The 26,931-nt window shown below is 34.2% G+C and overlaps 1 long non-coding RNA gene and 5 pseudogenes across 1 annotated transcript; 2 read left to right on the top strand and 4 right to left on the bottom strand.

Annotated features, from left to right (window-relative positions):
- The first annotated feature begins 531 nt into the window (after nt 1-531).
- LOC120191659 lies at nt 532-1,492 on the top strand (annotated as a pseudogene).
- Nucleotides 1,493-2,206: 714 nt separating this feature from the next.
- LOC120191650 lies at nt 2,207-7,263 on the bottom strand (annotated as a pseudogene).
- Nucleotides 7,264-10,202: 2,939 nt separating this feature from the next.
- Nucleotides 10,203-10,836, bottom strand: LOC120191825. Its single transcript, XR_005522734.1, has 3 exons — nt 10,759-10,836; nt 10,479-10,686; nt 10,203-10,315 (listed from the first exon to the last, which is right to left on the bottom strand). It is a non-coding gene; the product is annotated as an uncharacterized LOC120191825 (long non-coding RNA).
- Nucleotides 10,837-18,564: 7,728 nt separating this feature from the next.
- On the top strand, nt 18,565-21,088 carry LOC120191794 (annotated as a pseudogene).
- A 372-nt stretch (nt 21,089-21,460) lies between these two features.
- Nucleotides 21,461-24,016, bottom strand: LOC120191813 (annotated as a pseudogene).
- Nucleotides 24,017-24,282: 266 nt separating this feature from the next.
- Nucleotides 24,283-26,221, bottom strand: LOC120191642 (annotated as a pseudogene).
- Between the last annotated feature and the right edge of the window lie 710 nt (nt 26,222-26,931).

The raw sequence follows: 26,931 nt of genomic DNA, 5'->3' as shown, positions 1-26,931 counted from the left end.
TGTGACTCGTAGACTTGTAGTACATGAAAAACTAGGTCTTAGGCATCTCAGTCGAATACAATGAACTGAAAGATTAAGCGAAAAAGATGTGTTAAGAAGAGTTTCACTCTTTCTGAATTCTCATTCATAAAAAGCTTACAGAAAATTGCCTGATTAAAAAGGCTGTGTAGAGTCCTATTAGGTTAGTGTTTACATTAGAGTTCTACTTATCTAAACAACTTAATGGATGTCTAACTATCTCCTAAGTAGATAAACATAAAATACTCTTAAATACAAGGCAGAACTTATTTAATACTCGACTACATTCTACATGAACTAAGTACTGAATCCTTATTTTCTTGTGCTTTTCTATTTTGTTCGGCCTTATTTTCCCAGATACAATGTCGAATCTATACTCGAACAGAATATTTGGCTTATCGAACCTGTCCCATTTTTGTATAGTTGAAGGAAATTGATAAAAAGAAAGATATGGATTCATCACTCACGACTGTTTGATGTTCTTATATGCATTACCTGTAATAATTTTTACAGGAAGGTGGTTCAGGTTTGGAAGCTCTGGCCAGTGGACTCTTGACGCTTCTTTCTGGGAGGTAACAATATGTGAATAATCCAAATTATCTCATCATATATTTCTATGATATAGAGGTTCCGCTCTTGCTTGAGGTTTAAGTAAAAAGTGACTTTCCTATGGTTCTCGGCTCGGGAATGTTATTTTTCAACCACCCACAAGTCCGAAGTTACACTTGTTGTTGGTAAACTTTTTACTTGTTGACTTAAACACTCACTTTAGGCCGCATATATATCTAAATGGACATTTTTCCTCTCTTAATGTTGATGTTGATGAGGAAGACGGGGGTTAACACGAGAGCCATGATTCCAGTAGTTATTTGTTTAGCATTACATTCTGTATTTTTGCAGGACATCACATGGTTGAAATCTATTACAAAAACTTGCCAATTGATCAAGGGGTGCTTACTCGTGAAGATGGTAAGGTCCAGGCAATAAAATTATTCCTCTCCTTTTCTGCTTATTAGAAGAGTATCTCTCTCTCTTACTTATTTGTGTCCGTACGTTCCTCTTGGCTTGTCTGCTAATTGAATAACTTGAACTAACAGCAATAAAGTCCCTGGAAGTAGGTGTTGCTGGGATTATCGTCTCCAATCATGGAGGTCGGCAGCTGGATTATTCTCTTGCTACCATTTCTGTTCTGGAAGAGGTGCTCTACTCACTATAGTTGGTGGCTGTTGCATAGTTGCAGATCTAGAATTTTATACATTCCAAGTTAGTTAAGAATATAGATCATCTGTCAATTTTGTCCTCATTGAGGTCACAGGTGGTTCTTGCTGTTAGAGGAAAAGTTCCTGTTTTGTTGATGGAGGAATACGGCGAGGAACAGACATTTTCAAGGCAATGGCTATTGGTGCTCAGGCTGTCCTAGTAAGCTCTTAAACTCCCATCTAAAACTTCATCTAGGAAATAAATCCCATGTTTTGTTATCGGACTCTCTTATGCTAATAATTTTTATGAGTTTATGACAGATCTATAAGAGAACTTTGTGTGCTAATGGCGTTTTCCAGGTGGGAAGGCAGTCGTGTTCGGACTCACAGCAAAAGGGGAATATGGAGTGAAACGAGTGCTTGAAATGCTTAAAGATGAGCTTGAACTCACAATGGCCCTCTCTGGCTGTTCTAGTGTGAAGGAAATTACTAGGAGCCATGTCAGAACAAACATGAGCAGCACCTTGCCTCAATGCTTTAACAATGTTATTAACATTGTCACAAATATTTCTATGTACACTGTACCTGATAAACTTTTTTTAGTATCATGAGATAAAATTTTCTCAATGCCTTTACATGCAATCAATGTATAACATAAATGAAGTTATTTGGGGAAGATTTAGAAACTAATTTTGTTTTGAAAAGAGGGGATTCAAGTGCCAATGCCAAGCCTTTAAATATCACATCACTTGCAATAAATGTTACAATTAATCAATCAGAATTCATAAATTGTATAAAAGTCACTAAAAACATGAAGTCAAACTTATAAGTCATGCCCTATATCGTCATAATTAACCATTAACATGGAGGTTACCATCTGGGTATGTAAAAGTAGAGAGTACCAAATATGCTCAAACATCCAAACCTTAAGGAGAAAACACATTAAGAAGCTTCCTAGTAGACAAATTTTAGAACTCGAATATAATCTGGAATTAAAACACTAAAAGCCTTCTACTTTGAACTCGAATTAAAACCCACAAATGCAGGAAATAAGGATATTACCACAAACACTTTATTTCTTTATATGTTCACTGATAGTACATTAGCTGCTGGGCCGCAGCCACATTCTGAAATCCCCCATCATATATTGCCTGGCTTCCTCCAGCAGCACCCATTCCCATTGTTCCCGGCTTGAGATGCTGCTCCTGAGGGTGCATTAGGGCATGAACACCCATTTTGTTCATGGCAAGTTGCCGCTCGTAAGCTAAAAGGTCAGTGGCTGAAAGGCTGAGTAAAGGTGCTGCAGGTGGGGAAGCGGATTGAGCTTGTCCCGTGGTGTGGGCTTGCTGCCCCAAGAACACTGCACAAACAAATTAAAGATGTCAATTTCAAGGAGTTGAAAACTACAAGATTGAATCTAAGAAACATCAACCATCCCACAATCATCAAAACCTCTCAGTATGACTCGTTTCAGTATATTTACGGGTCAATGATTCAATGAACGTAATACCCAGTGGAAAAGAACACCTCATCCGAAGGTAAAAAAATACACATTATGTTACATGACAAACCTTTATTTGCTTGCCAAATAGGAATGACTGAGTGTTCCCCATCTGAATGGCCAAAGCTGCCTCACCATGAGTACTGTATCTCACAAAGCCAAAGCCTTTATCACGCTGAACCCGAACCTCCTCAATGACCCCAGCACCAAGAGAATGGAAGTGACGATGGAGTTCATGTTGGGTGACCTGCAGTAATGAAAAATAATTGGTTTTAATGGAGAACATAAGATGCTTAACAGTATAAAGACACTGGAGCTTTCAGAACACGACCAAATCTCACACAGTAAAAACCTTATCAGAGAGTAGTTCTCAGTGTCAAATACCAAAAACATTTCCCCTACATGGTTCAAAACTCACACCAAAAACAGTTGAAAAGCTTGAATCGAGGTAAAAGATCAATTATTCTTTATACTCCAGATTGTTCAAACCCATTTCACTTGTCCTATGAAGGTAACTCATAATGCTTTGTAGCACCCATTCCTTTTTTTCTTTTTTTTGTTTGAAAAATGTAGCACCCATTCCAGAATAGCTTGAATGTGCAATAAATAGAAGAGCAGTTGGAAAGTGTCACTTGCTCTGGAGCAAGATTGCCCACGTAAACCGTAGTATATTGAGGATTATTCTCAGGACCCTCACTATTGGTTGTCTCTTTAGCCTCCTCTGCATACCAAGGTAATAGATGTACATTAATTTCGCATTTGGCACAAAAATAAAGATCATAATAGGTTAAATAAAATGAAGTACTAATAGTTATGGGGTTTGCATTGAACAAAAGATTATGATTATCATAATGTTTGATTCTTTTGAATAAAAGATAATAATTATCATAAATGTTTGATTCTTTTGAATAAAAGATGATGATTTGCAACAAAAAAAAGGGCACCGGATGAGCCATGGGTTAGTTCCACCACACTTTTGGCATCAGAGCTCTGCTTGTCATCATTGCCAGTAGCACCCTTTGTTGCCCAGTTACAACGAATTTGTCGACTGCCAAGCCACTTCCCTAAAAGTATAAATTAAAAGCAAGATTGAAATTGACTGCAATGTCAATAATAAGAATTCACGCAAGTGATAATTCATCTAAAAAATCAGAGCTAAATACAATTCTTACAGCGCAACCACAAACAATTTAATGAATAAATACTCTACGCATGGTGATTTTACAGAAAATTTAAGGAATGGCATAATAATAGAAAAGACATTTTTTATTTTTAGTTTACTATTTCAGCAACCTATTATCACAACATGTGAAGAATATGAAAGAAAATTTTATTACAGATATAAATCAAAGCTTTATTTGATGAGCTCAAACCTACTGACTAGTGAAGACATCAATCTTACCACTTAAGTCATTAATTGCACTTGTGCTTCCTGAACAGAGAAGGGGGGGAAATGAACATCATTAGATGAAACAACATTATAATAGAAGAGACACAGTCACCGCAAACTTAACCAAGGAACAGCACCTGCTGGTTGCGGAATGAAAACAAACCCAAATCCTCTTGAACGCCCAGTTTTCTGATCCCACATAACCCTTGAATCCCTTAAATCAGTAAAGACGTACAGGTTTGTTATTCACTTTGACACCAATAAATCAATGTTGTATCATTTTAACACGAAAAACACTAATTAAGGTTTACTAACTAAAAAATTTGCAATTATAATAGTCTAGGATTTAGTTTTGAAAAGTTACAACGTCAAGCATCTACGGAAATCGAGATTAAAAAGAGAACACTTACGAACAACTAGGATAGACAGAAAAACAAGCAAACAGCGTTGCATCAGTAACTTCGGGACTGAGATCCCCAACAAAAATGTTGAAGTGACCTGCACAGGTTATGATACTATCAAACAGCATAATTATGAAAAGAAATAGTCGCCAGCACACCATAAATATAAGCTTCAGCAAACCTGATGTATCTTCTCTCTGACCACTAGCATATGCCCAATTGACCTTGATCGGCTGTCCAAACCTGCAGATTGAATTATATGATGGAAATGCACACTCAAAATAAAGAGGGAGATGAAAAAGTTAATACTTACAAGTGCCTTCCATTTTAGACAAATAGCAAGAGCTGCTGATCTACGATCGAAGTAGTGGACAAATCCATATGATGACTGCTCAAGTAGAGTAAAGAAACAAAAGAAAATCAAAAGGCTAAAGGAAACAAAAGAAAATCAAAAGGCTAAAGGAAACAAAGAAAAATACCATGCAATAAAGATAATCATTAGAACACCCTCACAATTTCAGATAGATAAAAAAAAGGTGCAATATTGAAAATAATACCTTGTCCTTTCTGACAAGCTTGCAACCTTCAACAGGACCAGTACTTGCAAAAACCTCTTGAAGTAGTGGTTCAGTCACCTGTGTATGTATGTTTCCACATACCTGCAGTTTCTCAAAAACTAAATAGATAAATAAATAGAAGGCTACAAGTAACTTTCTGAGTTGTTCGAAAGATGCAACAACATACAAGTATCTATCAAATTCCCAAAACCATTAAGCTATCAACCAAAGAAGCCATTAGCTTAAAATTTTGCACTAAGGACATTGGAAACATTTTTTAATCACCAGATTCATGGAGGAAAAGTGTCTCCAATGATATAATCACAAGCATAAAAGCAACTTGTACAGTTGTTTTAGCAGAAGGGAAATAACATACACAAATATAAAACAACAAAAGAGAAAATTTAAGCAAACACTCACACTGCGGCAAGTACTTGGATCAAAACCAGGAGGCAGATTTCCACTTGGAATTGGCTCTATCTGCAAAATTAAAAGAAAAAAATTGAGAGAGAATAAAAAAGAGGAAGAAGAAATGATGTACAGAAAAGTCCCTTCCACTGAACCAAATTCTAAAGCATTCAAAACCAGAAATGAATATTGAGTTCTATGAGGTATCCAACAGTCAACCTAAGAGATAACCATCAGAAATGAGAACATCACTTCTCCAAGCTCACTGATACTTTCAACTTAATGAAAAAATAGGCAACATGCTTCTTGCTTTAACCATGATCTTTTTTTCACCTTTGTTTTTTTTTTCAGTGACAAGAATAGCAAAGAGTTTCCGCCTAATCTAAGTACAACATGCTTCCAGCAGAACTGTAGTCTGCATGTCAGTAAAGGATAAATGCAACTCAAAATTCTTTTTAAGTTTGAACCCACCTCCAAATTGATAAAAAATACCCGTTGTTCTATAAAATTCAAACAAAGAGGTCTGCCAGAAATCTAACTTTGACAAACGGACAACACACTGAAAGTTTTCATATACTTTTTAAATTTGCTCATGATGATATATCAGAGGACTATAAGTTATAAACTTAAAGACCCGCAATGATTCAGGAACCAGTTTTATGCTCCACAACTTGGACTCTTGGGTGGGGGGGGGGAGAGAGAGATTTTAGACGTTCTTTCCTAATATTAGAAACAGGAGATACATATAGATAGATACATACATACACACATATACAAATAGATTGATTGATTAATTGATTGATTATAGGAGTGTGAAAGAAAAATGGCAACTAAGTTTACCTAAAACTTATTTAATCATTTCTCAACATTTGCAAAACAACGTGTAGCTTTCGATTAAAGTGGACAAAATAAAACCAAAGAGGTAAGAAACACAAGTTAATGAGAAAGAAAACACCAAAGCAAAAACTTTCAGCATGAGGGCTGCAATTTCATATACGAGAAATAACAACACTGGAATTTCACGCATTGAAAAAGTAAATACTAAGAAACAAAACAATCTCATCAAATTTAACCAAAATTATGAGCTTCAGTTTGCATCAAGAGCAATTAAAGACACAGACTTAGTCAACCTAAATGCAAATAATTCAACTTTCCGACAAACAAAAAGAAGAAAGATAACTATTAATGAACAAAAAAACACACACATTCAAAGCTCTCAAATCAGCAAAATAGAAACAAATCCACCAAATTCGAGCAAACTATGAAAAAAGCCATCACCACATAAAGTTATCAAACTACTCAAGCTCTACGAATCAATCACAAAGAAGTGAGCAAACACGAGCTCGAAGATCAAAATACGATATAAAAACACAAGAAGTCCCTAAATACGGGAATATACGTCAATAACCGACTAAAATAGAAATTGACAAAAAAATCGAAGGCATAAAAGAGATAAAGAAACAAAAAAAATAGCGGAGAAACCTGAGCAGGAGCTAAGATGCCAGGGTGATAAAGAGACTGTTGTTGAAGAAGAGCTTGTTGCATCAAGGCTTGTTGCTGTTGCTTCATCCTCTGGTGCTGCATTTTTTCTTTTTTTTCTCGGCGATTTACTGGGGAATAATTTAATCGAGGTGTCTGGTTTGCAAGAAATTTATGTTCCTTTTTTCCTCCAGCTAGGGTTCAAAGGATGGGAGGCCTCGAGAAAGTGAGAGAAGAAAATTTTGAAGAAAAAAATAAAAGAAAAGAAAAACTGGAAAAATAGAAGAGGCCCCTCAAGAGTGGAAGGGGATACGAGTGGTTCCAAAAATGTATGTATTTATAGCGGGATCATATTGAGGAAAGGGGAAAGATAAACTTACCACTCTATATTCCTTGTGTTTTGCTAACGGCAAATATAACAAAGCCACGTTTGCACGTGTCTTTTTCCTTTTATTTTAATATTATAAATGATAACTGCATGTTTATTATCTAAATTACAGTTTTAATATCTAACATTTTTTTTTTTAAATCATATCAAATGTATATCAAATGTTTTAGTTTAAGTTTCATTTTGATTCTCGTCATTAAGAATTTAACGGTAAACATTGATATATTATCATCAGATAATATCACATCATCATTGAAAAAAGTCACATTAGAAGTTATGATAATTTTTTAACGGTGGAATACTAAATTGAAATATAAACTAAACGTTATGCATGATTTTAGAAAAAATAAAATTTAGACACCAAAATAAAATAAAAGTAATAATGTGAGCATTAAATATGTAGTTTACCCTATTATAAAAGGCTGGTAAGATAACTGCAGGTTCTAACGGAATATATAATTATTTATAGGAATAAGGTTATGAAACTTCAGATTCACCATTTATTATATTATATTATAAAAAAGAGAAAGGAAAGGAGAATTGTATACTATTACTAGTTATTGAATCTATAAGTTGGGGGGAGGGAAGATGTAAATTTAGAGTTTTTAATCCTCTGTTGTAGAGATTGTTGATTGAAATGTATGACTTAATGTTTAATTAATAAAATGTAAAAACTTTAAAAGTCTATTATATTAAATTGCTTTTATAGTTTTTAACTTTCAACTTAAGTTATAGATTTAATATATTGATATATTAATAAGTATGAAAATAATTGCACGTATTTTAATTATAGTTATTATATTTTTTTAGTTGTCCTCTTAGCTGCATTGCATACTTGGTTTTCGTGGATGAGTCTCCCAATAAGAATCTTTTGCATACAAAAGGACTCATACTTGAGACATTGCTTAAGCGATATCAAGCTACTTACTACTTGAACCAACCCCTGTTGGTAATTATAGTTAATATATATATATGCATTTTATTTGTGGTTCAAACTTTTTATTTAGTATTTTTTACATGTGCAGTGTGTAAAATCAGTGTGTATAAATTAAAAGAATAATTTTTTTGATATATAAATTGTGTAAGTTTATATATATATATTTATTTAAATTTTAAAATCTATTTTTAAATCTTAAAATCTTAAACGGGCAGAGCCAATTACATAGTATAAAACTTTTTAGTTTTACACTTTTTAGGATCATTGGATGAGGGAAAATCAAAGGCTATGATTAACATTATGAAATGTGAAGATATTCACTGAGAAAAAATAATGAGTTAATCTCAACCTTTGATTTTTTTCATCTAACGATCATAAAAAGGTGTAAAACTAAAAGTTTCACACTAGGTGTAAGTGGATCTAACACATATTGAATTATGTACTCTATATTTTAAACCTAAACCCCTTAAGATAAAAAGTAAAAGTGTACTTGTCAAATGATCTAATTATCTAATTAAACATTAAAGTACACTTGATAGTGGTTTGATCAAATGAGTGTCATTTTAAGAATTGATTTAAAATTAATGTTTGGTTAAAAAAAAAGAATTATTAGTTAGGTGATATTTGGACAAAGAAGCCTGACAAAGAAATAGACCCATTTAGAAACAGAAATGGCTGAAACCGGACTCCAACATTGAGGCCCAGGATTGGCTAGACCTATTTTTTTTAATTCTTTGTGTTATTTTTCTTTACACATGTATAATATACTATATAAAAATTAAATATACGATATTATAATGCAAATATTTAAAAATTATTATCATTTAATAAAATAACTAGATTTTTAATAGAAATAATATATGAGAAAAACCTAATCATAATTGAATGGCGTAGATTTTAACTTAATTTGATATTTATTTTGAATCAATTTGAATATATATAAATAATTTGGGGTTAAAGGATTTGATTAATTACGATTTTTTTTTCGTATATGATAAAATAAGTACCAATGGATTAAAGTTGCATGAAAAGAGGGGGGAAATCAGATCTCAATTCAGTTGTGTCAGATTAGTTAAAAAAAAGAAACATATTGGTAAAAAGTAAAAAAAAAATGGCGAGCGACAATAGTTAATAATTTAGCATCCTTGTGCATATAATCACTAAAAGGTATAACGAAGTTACAACATATTGAACTCTCTATATAGACTATAAATTGAGATCATGCCTCTTGGGTGTGTCTTTTGATGATCGACCTTCCTCGCACGACGGCTTGTTTCCGTCGGGTTAGACGGAGGCAGCGAGACTCGGTTGTTGTTCGACTGGTACGGTGCTCTGCAGCCGCCCTGAAAACAATGCAGCATCAATTCAGTGAGATACCATTCAACAATATTGTAGTGAAGAGCAACAAGGTCGAATATGAACAACTTAAAATCTCTACCTGTCTTTTCTCTTCTCGAAGAACTGTGAAGTGAATTCCTTCTCGCGCGATCTGCAAATCCGAACCACCGTATTGACGTTGCTCAACCGAAGTGTCCTGAGCCGGAGTAATCGCAGTTGCGGAGGCGACGTTCAAGTCAGGATATCGGTATCGATTTTATCGACGTTAGAGCTCGGTTTTTCCATGGTGGGGTCGGAAACATACATCGGTGCATGTAGTTGAGCTTCCTTGGTTAGCTAAGGCCATGATTTCCTTCACCTTGTCCGGAGGGAAATCGTTGTATACACCACTTGGCCATTGAAAAATATGGTCAGCTGAGCATTCTTGTTTCCCCTGCTACCCGTTTCCTACACCGACAAAACAAACATTCCTAGTTCATACACGTTGTCTCAAAGTTCATACATGTTGTTCACCGGAAAACAAAACACAAACACACCTGAGAACTGTCTGTTATGGTGTCTTCCTTGGAACCGTGGCACCAAAGCTGCCTGGAAGAATCTGCAGCTTCACATTTGATGTAGGTGACAAGAGATTTGGTCTTGAACTCTCTGAAGAATCAACCATGGAGGACAAAAGATTCATTGTCTTTGCTTGTTTCCCTGCAAATAAAACCAATCATGAATATTATAACCATCCTTCTTCTCAAACCTGAGAACTTTCTTTCTTTCTAAAACACCCACATGACAAAAAGGAAACAAATCTTTGACAATCAACCAAAAGCCCCCATTATACCAATAGAAAAGCTAACAAAAAAAAAGGTACCTTTAGCATCAGGTTTTGAAGAGATTCCAACGCTGAAATCCCCAAGATTCCTCTTTTCTTTCAAGTACTGGCTTAGAAGATTGACAAAGCTTGCTCTGTCAAGACTTCTGCCCTAATTAGACATTCTGCTCCCTTGTTTCTTCTCCTGTTTGTTGTCTGAAAATCACCGTCGAATTTCTTACAAGATCTGGAATGGAAAATGATTTGTCTGTCAAAAAATCTACTGAAACATCAAAGATTCAGGATGGTACATATGTTTTTGCCTTAAAAGGAGCAAGACAGGAAGAAATATGAGGAGGAGAAGCAAGTTTCCACAAATGTCTCTCACGCCATGTATTTGAACCTGATTAGCTGTGAGTTTTCCTGGTTTCTTCATCATTTAATTATTATTATTTTATATTTTATTTAAAACACGTTTTTATTTCCATTGAATAATAGAATAACAAGGAGAAAAAGTCAAGTTGGATGGACATAGGGCTTTCCTTGCAATTGCCTACCTCTCTTTTTTTCCATGGTTGCCCTTTAACTGTAAATGGCTGTCTTTGTTCCCATATATAATGGGGTAAGAGGGAGGTGAGATAATAGGCTGTCCCCAACACTAGGTTGAGAGCAGCTTCTGTAGGAGACCTTTAAATTATGAAATGCCCTCCATGGGACTCGATCCCACGACCTCAAGATTAAGAACCTTGTGCTCTCCTTTAACTTTGTTTTCTTTATATATATTTGTGTTTCAATCATTTTTACTTTTATGGATTTTTATTTTTTTTATAATTTGAAAATAAATATTTTCATATTTATTTTTTAATTCAATTTTTTCTTATTTTAATAACCATTGAATTTAAGTAAAATGATATGAATACAAAAAAATATGAAAAAAATGTTTTAATTTCAATATGTTATTAATTTTTAATTTAGAAACAATTCTTTACAAAGAAAACAATCAACCTAATTAAATGACAATAAAATAACAATAACAATAACAATAAAATATTTTATTTTATTTTATTAAAAATACATGTAAATAATTAATTTCATAATAAGAAATCATTATTTCAAATAAAACTTAAAATGTTTTAATTTTTATCAATAATTGTAGTTATTTTTTATTTTTGATTTAAGTGATGAATAATATGATATTTATTAAATAAATTTTTTAATTAAAATATTATAAATAGACAAAATTAACATAGTGTCTTAATCATTGTCAAAATACATTCGAAAAATACAGTTGTCCGAATTTGAAATCTTTACATTATTGATCACGTTCAATAAGTTCATAATTTAATTAAATTAAATCTATAATATATATATATATATATATATATAATTTAATTTTTTTTATCACATTAGATAACAATTTACATAAACAAAATATTAAAACCAAAATAAAATTTCTATAGAAAAATCAAACTCTAATTAAATAAATATTTTTTATGAGATTACAGGATAATAAGGGTGGTTTAGTAATTCAAAGCAACATAAGTCCCCAGAAGCAGACGGAGCTTAGGCGCCATTTCAGAAGGTGTTAGTTAGGTAGATGCCAAGTGCCGACTGTTGGAGAGGCACACGTGGGCCCCATGAGCCTCAATTTTTTATTTGAAATGAATATTAATATGTTAGTTACAAACATTGACTAGTTTCGTGCAGATTAATACAGCACGTGATAAATAATAAAGGGGCAGTTACACTAACTAGTATTCGGATATTTTTTATTATTAAATTTGTAAAAGAATATTTTATAGATTTGTAACAAAATAATTATTTTATCAACTTTAAGACTAAAAAGTAAAATAAATAAAAAAAATGTTGAGAGAAAAAGAATATCATTAACATAATAATAATTGATCTGCTTGCCTTGACCTAAATTATAGATTTAAGTATTTAACTCATAGGTATTTAACCCATTTACGCATTATTTTAATTGAATGTACAAAAAATTAAATTTCCGACGCCTGAGATATTCGAACTCTCGCGGGTAAATACTTATCCAATTTATGAATTTGCTTTCATACAAACTAAGTAATGCAATTATTGAAGAAGGAAACATTTTCTAACATTGTCAACCCCACTTAGATTCACTGTTGTTGAACGCTATTGCGAATCACACGCCAGTCATGTTAGAATTCCTTAATACAATGAAAAAGCATAGCCATTTGCAAAACAAGGGTCCTCCCCAAATTTATTAACACACTAGAATCTGCGAATCAGATGGTATCTTGGGAGTCCCTGAAGCCACCTAACAGCACTGGAACTCACAAGATGAACTCCGTCGATCGATTGAGTCCTTGCGATGCAATGCCATACCCTCACTTGCAAACGTAATCTCATAGCTCAGCATCTGGTTCACAGCGATGAATTCAAGCTTACTCGGCGAAACAATGATTTCGACACCAGGTGGAGCATTCACGTTAGCCGTATAAACTGCATCAACTGAAATCCCAACAATCTTTACCCTCATCCTGTACTTAACATCATCATTAGAATGGACCGAAACTAATGTTGTGGAAAAGACATTTTCAAGCTAGAACTATAGCATGGGGAGTTTCGATGTCTTCTTCATTTGATTCTTTAATTTCACTTTGTTTATCTTCTTCTGTTGTTTCATGTGTTGGTGCGGCACAAGATCCAAACTTGGACCGATCTAACTCTATTTGTAACGGATAATATGTGAATTTTATTTTAAAAATCGAGTCGAATGAAAGACTAAAAATTCGATTTATGTCCATCACTAGTTGTAACAGTTTTCTACCCAATCTCTTTGGCTTTGTCTCACAGCACCGCGTGTACTATTCAATTGTTAGAATAATTTCATTTTAGACATTGACTTTTGTATACAAATTTTCCCAAAATCGTAAAGGTTGGTAGATATTGTGTTTGAATCGCAGAACGAAGATTCAAAGCTCATTTCACTATATGATATCACAACCATTAATATTAAAAACACAATTGGATACCATACAAACTCAAAAAGAAAATCAAGCACAAAAGAGCGAATTAAAACCTTAACCAAAACCCACAATGCCCAATCGAAGCAGTATCAACCACCACCAACCATTTTCTCAAACCTCGTCCTCAAGTAAAGCATATTCGAATTCCCTTATTAACCGGAAACTTCCGGCCGGTCTCGGGACAAAGAGGCGCTCCTTCCTCGAAATGAAGCTCTAAGAGGGCATGATGAAACCTCCTAAAAAACTCGACGTCCGTCTCTAAGATTTTAAAACTTTTATATAACTTAGAAATTTGTTATATTTTTCGTTAGTAATATAATTTTATATCTTTTAAAATTTTATAATTTTATATCCTAATTTTTAACTATAATTTATTAAAATCTGAAATAAAGTTTGACAAGCAAATTATATTAATAAAAAGAGTTAATTGCATCATATGTCTTCGAAATATGACTCTTATCTTAAATTGGTCTCTAAACTTTTAATATTTCAATTTCATATCTAAACTATGACTCTATGACTGTCATTTTAAATTAATCATCAAACTTTTAAATATTTCAATTTCATCCTCAAACTATGACCTTTGTTCTAAATTGGTCCCTAAACTTTTGAACATTCCAATTCTATCCCAAAATATATGTATACTATCACATCCCCTGTTAATAAAATCATTAGGCCAAGTTATATGTTATATGTTTGAAAAACAATTTAAGTTAAATTATGGTTAAAATTAATTACATATTTGGATTAATTTGGAGATGAAATTGAAATATTCAAAAGTTTGAGGACCAATTTAGAAAGAAGATCATAGTTTAGGGATGCAATTAGAATGTTTAAAAGTTTATAATAATTTAAAATGCGAGTAATAATTTAAGGATGAAATTGAAACATTCAAATAAAAAAAGTTCAATTGTCAACGCAAGCAGGCAAGTTTTCTAGAAACGATTATAAAAAAAAATAGTTCTATTGTATCATTTTTGTTTCTAGATATAAGAATCCCACGTTAAGTGAAAAAAAAATATTACTAAAGATGAACAGAGTTGGTTCAAGTGGTAAGTAGCTTGATATCGCTCAAGTAAGGTCTCGAGTTCGAGTCATTGTGTATACAGAAAATCCTTGTTGAGAGACTCATCCACCAAAACTAGGTGTGTGACGCGGGTCGATTCAGAATAATCAAGAAGAGACTTTAAAATCGTAAGGAAAAAATAAAATATATTACTAAGGGAGTTTATATGATCTTACTTCACTCCTTTATTAAACAGTGAAGTTAAGATGCAACACATGAGTGTCATTAATGTTGTCATCGCCCCGTTCTATTTGTGTACGTATTCATGTAAATATATATTAGGGCGCAAGTATTTATCTTGTGCATGTATTTTTCTAAAGTAAATTCATATTTATTAGGACACTACTCAAATGACAGTTACTATGGGTTGGTGTTAATATAATTGTCATACTTTTAATTTTATCAATATGATTACATAACTATTTAAGTGGTTTCAATCAAGCCACTTGTCGTTAACATTTGATAGAAGTGTTGACGTGACAGTTAATAAAATTGATCATTTGAGTAGTTTACCCTATTTATTATTATAAAGATTAAATAAAATTTTGGGTTGTTTTTAATTATTAAATAATATTAAGAAATATTTTATAGTTTTCTAAATTTATATTCGTTTTTTTTATATTTTTCGTATAATTTAGTCAATATTTTGTAGCATTTTCTATACATTGTAATTTACTGTCTATCAAACGTGTTCAATTTTGATAGAATGGTCATGAGTTGCATTTTATGACTTACAAATTAGATTTATCATCCATCTATGTTTTTGTAATCTCTTTTGTCTATTTTGTTTCGTTATTTATATCTATCTCTTTTGTTTAACATGTATGCGTGTTATTTTTATTATGTTACGTATGTTTTATTATGATAATGTTAAGGATGTTATGTTATAATAGACTCATGCATGTTAACCTTACGATTTTGGTGTACAATTTATAGTTTGTAATGATATTCTATATTCATGTCCTAACTTAACATGTTGATATGTAAGTAAATAAGGACATGTTGATACGTAAGTAAATAAGTAAGGAATACAATGGTACACGTTTTGATTGAAGGATAAATATCTTAATGTAAGATGATTAATGACTAGATTTAGTAAGTGTAATATGAACTCTGAATAGAATTCGACATACATGATGATTAAATGAATGTATAATTTTTATTTGTAACTTGTTTGTTTGTTGAGACATTGATTTATATCAAGTATACTTTCATATCAAAATTAGTCTACATGTGTTGATAGGTGATTTTAGTAAACTTTTAAGAGGTTAATTGATATAATTAACAATTTGGTCCTCATTTGGTTGTTTGAATATTATTTGAATGTTTAATTGTCTAATCTATTTCTAACTAAGTTTCAATCAGTAAATGTGCCATCTATAGTCCAATTTTTACTAATCCGGGTTGAGGGATGTTATACGTCGCATATCAATTTAATACATGTGATAATCCCCCATAATATTCACCCTACGTAGATATGTCTAGTAAGTGAAAAATGATCATTAAAAGCAGTTGGGTAACATGTCCTTATTAATAAAAGATAGAGATAGTGTTATTCCCTATAGAGGTCACGAGTTCAAACAATTGGGTATGCATGATGTGCGTGCGTTACCAGTGACTAAGAAAGATTCTGAATATATGTTTACAATGTAAATGACTCAAACTATTCTATATATTCGAATTCATGAACTTTAATTACCGAACTATGACAATTGTGTGCCGGCCTTGGCCCTTTCCTTTCCCATGGACATAACAAATTCCACAACATTATGCTCTTGCGTGGAGCTGATCAATTAATAATACATAGATTTTCTTTTTCTCCAAGGTGTCATTTTTGTCCACAAATCTTATTTTCATTTAGGACAATTTGGTGTCCAAAAACCACCATAAACGACTTTGCTTCACTAAACCCTGTCTTTTCGTGTTAGAATATCTCTCACTAATCCAGACGGAAACCTTATATTTCTTTTTCCTTGGCATTTTCTGCACTTCAGGACCAAATCCCAAGTGTTTTGCCCTAAAAAACACTCAATCTTGCGACAGAAAATTTGAGAGCACTTTTATTTTTTTTGAAGATTTCCAAGTTTCCAACTCATTGACAGAGTAGAAGACATTATATTACTCAAAACTCATCTCTCTATTCTACCTCGTATACCTCAACACAGCTGTACATTTCACTACAAAATATTAATAATTTAAACTCACCCTATCTGGCATACAACAATAAACCCTAAACTCTGCATTACAATCCACGTTTAATATTCCAACATGTTGCAGATAGTACCACCACGTTAAACAATACCATCCATACTCAATCGAACGATAAAAAAATTCGATATATTCTAATTTTATAAATAAACAAATAATCGGAAAAATTGCTTTCAGATATAAAAAAAAATTATATAATGATCGAACACCGAAAATCTCATACTAATAATTTAACCGTAAGTTTTGTTTAATATTTTTGAAGCAGAAGAAGATCATTATCATTAGGGTTAGCCGCTCGTGCAACTCATAATTTGAAGAGAAGTTTTTTTTAAAAAAAAACCCAATTCATCTGTTTTTGTTGTAATTAATTATATCTGATCAGTGATTCCTAAAACCCTAAGTTTCATTGTTTGTAATTCTAAGTTTCATTCTCTAGATATTTCGGTTTCAAGCAACTGCATCTAATGGATATGTGCATTATCAATTGATTAAGAAAATTATGAACATGTATTATCTTGTAATCACTCTAATTTTTAAAAAAAATATTTGTAAAATATGTATTTTAAACAATGTTTTAAAATGAGTTAATTCTACCATATGTCCTCAAACCATGGTTCAATTTTTAAATTAGTCTCTATGCTTAAAAATATTCTAATTGAATCCTCAGTCTACCAATACAATTGTAATAAGGTCCTTCCATCAATGTAGTCATAAGCTTGAACATTAAATGCCAACTTTAGATATGTTGCAAACCATATTTAAAACACAATATTCTAAATATTGTACACCAACTCTATGACCAACTTGAATATGTATGTGTTTTAAAAATCGAAGTATCCCTATTAATAAAACCGTTTGTTTCTTGCACACTAGACCCAAACTTACAATGCATATTGCTCAAGCATGTTTTAAATTTTATACTCAATTATAATGTTTTAAAATTTAGAGATCAATTTTAAATTTAGATTTAGTTTAGAGACCAATTAAAATGTTTTTGGAAGAAGCCAACAAGCCTAGTCTAGGGAATGTTAGATGGGCATTGGGCCCTTAAAATTTTAAAAAGAAGGCCCAGTAAGTCATATCGGGCACACTAAATTGGGCAAGCGACCCACCCAAATTTTAAAATACATTTTTTTTTCTTTCAATTATTCATCCACTAAAATTGCACTATTTATTTCTTTAAATATTTTTTCAGTTTCTTTTTCTAAATTAATATTTAAAATAAATCCTTAATTTTTATTCCAAAAAGTTGTGGGAAGTTCACAAGTATTAACCGGGAAATATCTAATCGGCGACTAATATAGCATGGAAATTTACATAGAAGAGTAAAAGGTTAAATTATAGGCTTGATCCTTTTACTATGATCAAATTAGATATTCAGATCCTATAAATTTAATTATTCTATATCAGTGAATGGTCCTACAAATTAACTATTTCAATTAAAACATTGGAGTACATTTTTTATAATGCCCATTCCAACATAAAAAATAATTAATGTCAACCAATATGACAAGTTGTAATGGGGTGGTTTAAGAAAAAACACACATGAACATTTAAATTATTAACTACTTAAATCAAAATAAATCGATACATTACATATAAAATATATACTTAAAATTATTAATTTTGTGTTGTGGAAATAATAATATTATCAATTGAATTAAAATTTAATTAATATATTATAAAATAATTAAATAATAATTTATTTAGACATAATGAAAAAGACAAAAACCATAATAATACCCAAAAGAAATAGTCAAAATAGAGAGTCCAAGAATATAATAAATCCATTTAAAAGGAAATTCCACAAAATAGACCCACTTCTTATTCTCTTTCAAAATTTCAGGTTCAGACAAAATCCCATCAGTTGCCTTACAAGACCACCGCCCACTTTACATCTCATTATTTAAATCTCCCCCTTTCCCTTTCTCTCCGCCAATAATAGAAACCCTCCGCCCCATCTCCGCCGTCTCCGCCCCCGCCAACGCCATAGACACAACTTTTCCTTTATTTTTACAGAAGAAAACAAAACCAAAAAAGGTTCCAAGCTTTGTTATTTTGCTTTATCTAAACTTTTCCCAGATTTCAATTTTTTTTTTGCAAATTCTTCAGTTTTATTGGGTGGTTTAATTAGTGGAAGTTGTTAATGGAGTTGCCGGAGAATCCTAGTAAGGATAATAACGGCTACGAATCGGCGGAGAAATTAATCCTACGGTGGGACTCAACTGTATCGGAGGAAGCAAGAGAGAAAATGATCTTCGAAACGGATCGTCACCAAGCCGATCTTTACCTACAAGCTGTCGATGAAATCCAACGATCCTTATCCAACGCATCAATATCGAACAACTCCAACGCCGCCGCCGTCGATGACCAGTCAAAAGTCAACTCTACGATCCAGATCGCCATGGCTCGTCTCGAGGACGAGTTCCGCAACATCCTCATGACTCACTCTTCCGCTTTGGAAACTGATTCCCTTTTTGATGATCCCTCGTCGTCTTCATTTTCAACGCCTTCTCCCCACGACCTCGAAGAAGACGATACCGTAAGCAACGAAGATAGCAGTCACAACGATCTCCTTCACCTTCAGCTTAAACACTGTGAATCATCGGATAGCTCCACTTACCAATCTACGAGCAGTATCCGAGAAGTGGATCTGATGCCGACCGAAGCGGTTTGCGATTTGCAAGCTATTGCGACGAGGATGATCTCATCTGGGTACTTAAGGGAGTGCATTCAAGTGTACGGAAGCGTCAGGAAATCAGCCATCGACTCGAGTTTTAGGAAACTCGGAATCGAGAAATTCAGTATCGGAGACATCCAAAGGCTTGAATGGGAAGCTTTGGAGAGTAAAATCCGGCGGTGGATTCGAGCTGCCAAAGTTTGCGTTCGGATTTTGTTTGCCAGTGAGAAGAAACTTTGTGAGCAAATCTTCGAGTGTGTTGGAACGGATATTGATGATGCTTGTTTCATGGAAACAGTTAAAGGACCAGCAATTCAGTTGTTTAACTTCGCAGAAGCCGTAAGTATAAGTAGGAGATCCCCCGAGAAGCTTTTCAAGATACTTGATTTACATGATGCTTTGATGGATTTGTTGCCAGGCGGTTTTCGATTCGAAATCATCTGATTCCATTCGAGTTCAGGCTGCCGAGATTTTATCCAGGTTAGCCGAGGCTGCGCGAGGGATTCTGTCCGAATTCGAAAGCGCAATTTTAAGAGAGCCCTCTAGGGTGCCTGTCCCTGGTGGAACCATCCATCCTTTGACTAGGTATGTGATGAATTATATCAGTTTGATATCTGATTATAAGCAGACTTTAATTGATCTCATAATGTTGAAACCATCAACGGGTTCGAGGTATTCCGGTGATCAATCAACCCCGGATATGGAGTTTGCCGAGTTGGAAGGGAAAACTCCTTTAGCTTTGCATTTGATTTGGATTATAGTCGTTCTGCAATTCAATTTAGAGGGGAAGTCCAAGCATTATAGAGATGCTTCTTTGGCACATTTGTTTATCATGAATAATGTTCATTATATTGTTCAAAAGGTTAAAGGGCCACCCGAGTTGAGGGAAATGATCGGGGATGATTATTTGAGGAAGTTGACTGGGAAGTTTAGGCAGGCGGCGACGAGTTATCAGAGAGCTACTTGGGTGAGTGTTTTGTATTGTTTGAGAGATGAAGGGTTGCATGTCAGTGGGAGTTTCTCTTCCGGAGTGTCGAAGAGTGCATTGAGAGAAAGGTTTAAGACTTTCAATGCCATGCTTGAGGAGGTTCATAGGACTCAAGTGACATGGTTGATACCCGATACTCAACTGAGGGAGGAACTAAGGATTTCTATATCCGAGAAGTTGATCCCGGCTTATAGGTCATTTCTCGGGCGTTTCAGGAGCCATATAGAGAGTGGAAAGCATCCGGAGAATTACATCAAGTATTCAGTCGAAGACTTGGAAACTGCCGTGTTGGATTTCTTCGAGGGATACCCACCATGTCACCAGCACTTGAGGAGGAGATCTCAGTGAAAGAGAGATCTGAGGTCAGATGAGACGAGTTTTGCCATGGTAGAAACTAGGAGAACATTCTTTCAATTTTTTGCAGGGTATTTGGGCAAAAAAAATGGTGCATGCTGGACCTGGGGCTGCCCCGAGCTCTCCAATTCGATTAAACGAGACCTGATCTTGTTGCTTCCTCAACATGTAAAAATGGTGCCTGAATGCTTTCTGCACTGTAAGCATTATGTTGGTCAGTTACCAAGTTCTTGATTTTCTTGATTTTGCTCCATTTGTTCATATGGTTTATTGTTGTATTTGTAATTTAGAATTTTGTATGTGTGTTCGCTTTTTACCATTATTAATGATATGAAGAAGCATTTTTTTACGCATCCTTTGTTCCCCAAGTTAAATTCAATCATAGTTTCCCCCAAATTGAAATGTTATGTTAGAACCTGCAACTTATGTTAGTCTCGATATTTGGAGGATCTTTAGAGGTCATATCCTCGTATTCAAGTGTTAGACACGAGTGTCGGACACAGATAATGAAAAATGAAGAGTCCGAGCAACATTAACGGATCACAAAATAGCTGGCCATGGTATTAATATAAAAGAAAGCATGTCATATATTGTGTTTTCCATTGGTGACATGTAACAGATCAAAAACTCAACTAAATTAAATATCTGATGAACAAAAATACAAATAAACAATCTGAATAGCTGACTCTTTTGTTGTGTAATAATTGGCTTGCCATGTCCAGGTTGATACCATTGTGGTCTTTTTTTCTTGTCAGTCTGTCTTGTCTTCTTCTAAATCACCATTTGTTGCTCCATTACTGCCCTGCAATGGTCTAGCCTCTGCTGCGCTTCTAAAATCTTTCAGAGGCGTTGGCGATGGTTTTATGAGTGCCAGATTAGTTTCGTCTCCGACCTCCAAACCGGAATTAAAAACACGGCCAGAGGCTTAGATCTCAACAATATATAGATCTTACCGAGTCAAAGTTCGAGAGGGTGCCCAGAGAATGCAGATGACGCATAGCATAGAGAACGATAAGACTTGCCAAAAGGCCGGGATGATCCAGGCAGTCTGCCATTGCTCATTGTAAACATAGTTCGACTTGAAATAAAGCTGAAAATACAGAGTTGCAAAAGTTGTAAGGTGCAAGTGGTTTGACAACAATGACATTCCTCATTCCTCAGTCACATACTTCCTATTCTAATGATGCGAGACTGCATAATGCTTGCGTGTAAATTATACGAAAGCAGCCGAAAGATAGCATCGAAAATAATGGATTCAACTACCTCGTAACATGTCCAACCCACGGATACGATAACGGCTACAACCAGTGCATTTGTGAATCTCCTGTATATATCCAGTTTTACCATCATCCTTCTGGCCTGTTGCACCAATATACCATTGTTAAACTAGCATCATAGAATTTCGGATGAAGAACCAAAGAATAAAGTTTATTTGACAAAGTTGAGAGAAAAACATACCTGAAGTTTATTTAAAGTTGCAGATAGAGAAGTAAATATCCAAAGAATGAATAAGGCATCTAAGATTGCGACAGGAAGAACCAAAAAGTCTCACCTTTCCCGAAAGATCACTCACCGCACCGGCATTTTCGACCAGTTCAAGAACCTCGGATGCCAAAAAGAAGGTTACTCCAAGCATGATTACCTTCAAAGTAAGCCCGCCGAGGGTCGGCCTCACAACACCATAACCCATGGAAAGCATCAAAATAATAATCCGTGAAACCGTACACTTGATAGTACCGAAGGTAACAGCCCACACGGTGATGGCGACAGGCCTAATACCATTCTCGTTGAATTCAGCATAATCAAAATACCAAAGAGCCATCTCAAGCATGCCGAGCGTTATCACTAATGTTATACAGTTTGCAAAGGAAGTACCTCTCTCCAAAATCTTGCATACTGAGAGAACCAAAAGATTCCGAGGATCACGAAGCAAGAGACATGAACATGCAGAAATTCATAAGCGGCGCCATTCAACCGGGTAGATAGCCGGCAGGATTTTTCCATACAGTCTTCCCCTCCACAGTCAAATCTTTAAGGTTTGCATCACAGTGAATGAAGTACAAGTTATACATCCCGGTTTTTGTAACCTTTATAGACCTATATCTCAAATTTGCAACCTCATCATCTTCCTTAAAAGCAACACCGAACACTTTCGGCCAGTTCGGAGTCACGGCAGAAGGACGATAAATGACTTCTCCTTCCGAACAAACGTCGAGTTTCGCAAGATCTGCTGCGCAACAAACAGCTCTTTGACCCCGTAAGCCGAACCCCCAATCGTCTCCCTATCTTCCACCTCGAAAAGAACTGCTTGTATCGGCTTTGTGCTAAAGTTAGCCAATTCTTTCGGTCTACGGAATGTAACCTTCTCGAAACTGGTTCAATATTACCCACAGTTTAAGGCGTTCAAAGAAGAAAATAAACTGAGAAACTTCTTTAATGTTTAACATTCTTCAAACATCTAAATACAAGCAATTAACACAACAAGTTTGTTGATGGAACAAAGAGGGTTATGTCGGCTAAAGTCGATTCACCCCTTCTAGTTTGGAAAACATTCTACCAGGGCAAAAGACCTTCCCTCATATCTTCTTCGAACACCAGCTGCGACACTCCGTTCAAATTAGAAGATGAACCGACTTTATCGACATAACCCTCCTTGTTCCATCAACAAAGTTCATATTCTCCTTGTTCCATCAACAAAGTTCATATTCAGCTAGAATCCTAGCTTTGAACAAAATTTGACCTTTTGTTTTCTGGGTACTAAAAGATTCAATCTTTCGATTTTGTTTCAGTTCAAAAACATAAACTTCAACACTCCTAATTCAGAATCAGATCCCAACAGTTCTCAAATCCCAAACAATTCAGCCAAAGCACCACTGAAACTATCAACAAAATCAAGAGATGTAAAAGCTAAATTCAGTAGAAACTTACATAAAAAAGGGGGAAATGAAGAACTTACCGAATATAAGAGTCACCGACAGTGGAAGTTACATTTTGGGGGTCGGCCAAATAAGAGCAAATGCCTTCGCTGCCGCCATGGACGACGAATGCATTGCCTTTACTAACGAATTTCACACCATTGTATTCATGGACCGAAGCTTCACCGATGGAAACAAAGCAGAAGCACAAAAGGGGTAGAAAAAAAGAATGAATTTAGAAGCTTCAACATTGCCAATAAACGAAAAACCAGTAACTTTGATAACAAAAAATGAGAAAAGATGGAGACTTCGGTTGGATCTGCTGATTTGCAAAGGAAAGGTAACTTTTTTTTGTTCTAAAGGAGCAAGTAAACTGTTGTAAAATAGAATTTCTTTTATCAGGTGCGGTGGAGTGGAAGCTGGCAGAGATGAAGATGATTTAATCCTGACCCTTAGATGTTTGGCTCTCTGGGTTTAATTTAAGATCATTTTTTATTAACAATTGTGAATTAATTTGGTTTATTAACTTGGAAAATGATCTTCACATGAAACCTTAAGATCAATTCATTGGAACTCAAAAGCAACACTATTTGTACAATCAAAGTGATCCACGGAACCAAATCTCAATAATCTCTTGTCAATCAACTATTCACTTAAATTCATCTTACACAAGGTGAACTTAAGAAAGAAAAATTGAATTCTAGCTGTGCCAGTGCTAATATAGATATCCTCCATTGCAGATATCTCAGAAAACATGGCTTGCACTGCCTCCCCAGTCAAAATCATGTCAAAAAGAAGTGAAACACAGCACAACTAATACAAAACAGAGATTCTTATCTGAAATCATACACCCTTTTCTTCTTGTCCTGTAATAAGTTTGATCCACCACATATAGATTTTATCCCTTCCTCCAAAAGGCCAATTTATATCTCTAGAACAATATCTGCAATATCAAAAACCATGTGATATGCATATGTATATGTATATGTATATGTATATGTATATGTATATGTATATGTATATGTATATGTATATGTATATGTATATGTATATGTATATGTATATGTATATGTATATGTATATGTATATGTATATGTATATGTATATGTATATGTATATGTATATGTATATGTATATGTATATGTATATGTATATGTATATGTATATGTATATGTATATGTATATGTATATGTATATGTATATGTATATGTATATGTATATGTATATGTATATGTGTATGTATATGTATATGTGTATGTGTATGTGTATGTGTATGTGTATATGTATATGTATATGTATATATATATGTATATGTATATATATATGTATATGTGTTTTGGCCAATAATTAGCTTTATTATGAAAATCCCAATATGGAACTTACATTCAGAATCTGTCTTCACCCATTTACCTCCATCTTCACTCTCTCTCCTGTGTTTCATCTGGATTCTTCTGCCTTTTGGGTGATTGCTTGTCCTCCAAGTATTTCTTCGTTGATGAAGCTCGATACTGGTTTTGATTGTAAATCTTCTTGTGAAGCATTACCCTCAAAAGCTATATCCGAATAAATCAATCAATCTCAATCATTATTCAAAGAAGTAAATGAAGTTTTAATACAAAAACAATGTCTGATCTTAATTATTTGTACCTTCTCCATTCTTGATTCTTGTAGTGTGTCTCTCAAGCTCGGTGCAGGTGAAAATCCACTTGAACAAACAAACATCTTCTTCAAAAGGAAAGAAATCGATTTATTACCAATGGCTTTTTTCTTGTTATCTTCACCGCATATGTCATTGCATCTGCCGAGGATAAAGCTGATGGTTCGATCGATGTCTTCCTCCAATCGATCCCCCGAATCGCTGCAAACCGCACTACTAAACCTCCTGTCAACTTCCAAGCTTGATGGACAATTAAGGAATCTATCCAAAGGTAAACTCGCCACTTCCTTTTTCGCGTCGGAGTTTGGTTAATTCTTTTTGCAGTTTCCGACTTCCTCGATCGTAAACTCTTGTAAATTGTCGGACGAAGACGGTTCCTGATCCAGAACATCGAAAGGTTCTTGTTGAATAGTTGTTTGGGATTGAGGGTTTTCTTTAAAGTCATTGTTACCAAATGTTCCTATTGCTAACAATCCATTAGGCCAATCACTGAACTCCTCTCGAGGCTCTTGCTTCATGTGATCTACAAGGGGATAACAAAAACACAACACATTACCCAGTTACTTAAATATGTTCCACTATGTACTCACTTCAGAGTCGAGAGACAAAATCTAACCGGGGACATTACTGAACTTGTGTAATGTACCCCTTTGTACGTGAACTCAAAGGGCTCTCGGTGGAGCGGAGGCATATCAACGCTCTTAAAATCAGATAAAAGAAAAGACAGAGATGCTTACAAGTAGCAGAAACTGTAATTGATTTAGAGCTCCCATGTTTCCTGTTGAGCTTATTTTGCATCCAACCAAAGAACTGCAATCAAACAATTTCAACATTATGCAGATTTTATCTCATCACCACATATAATTCATATCCAGACTGAAAAATCTCCATTCAGCAAAAAGAAAAGAGTAAAGAACTTACCTTCATTGTTAGAAATGCAGATCAAGATAAGCAAAACAGCTTATAGGGAACTTTTTGTAATGAATATTTGAACAATAAGCAGATCTAAAAAGCCAATGAGAAACGAGCTTTGGTGGGATCAAAAAAGGGATTAAACTTTGATGAATTTCATGATCATTTTCATTGGTTCAAGTTCCCAAGTACAGCGGCCTTGTGCAATCACATTCCCCCCTCCGCTTAACTTAAATACCGTCTCTTCACTTAATATATATACCACAACAACATATGCATGCATGTATGTATATACCATGTTAATGGTTTCAGGAACATTCGGTTTCATGGATCCGATATAGTCCATTAGATCCCCAAAATGCAGATTTCAAGACAATAATTTCTGGTAAAAGTGAGTTCCAAATCTCCATGAATTATCAAACGGTTGTGGGAGTGACACAATGGAGGTTTTGCCAAGATATTTTCCCATGAAAAAGGTTTAAACGACAACGTCTAACATGATAATATAAAAGAATATTGTGAACTGTACATATATGACTTATATTCATCATGTGCTGGGGGGATATATACATGTTGCACCTTTAGAAGCCATTAAAGTAATGTTGAAGACTACTTAAAATAATACAGTGCTTGTAGTGGAGAAGGACAATGTTTGTCAAACAAAGTCCATGCATATGGATATTATATGAAGAGAGTTTGAGTGTGGTTTAAATTATCTATTTTCT

This window comes from Hibiscus syriacus, unplaced genomic scaffold, assembly GCF_006381635.1.
Source record: "Hibiscus syriacus cultivar Baekdansim isolate YM2019G1 unplaced genomic scaffold, ASM638163v2 tig00004159_pilon, whole genome shotgun sequence".
Taxonomy (NCBI): domain Eukaryota; kingdom Viridiplantae; phylum Streptophyta; class Magnoliopsida; order Malvales; family Malvaceae; genus Hibiscus; species Hibiscus syriacus.
This window is presented reverse-complemented; position numbering and strand designations above follow the sequence as displayed.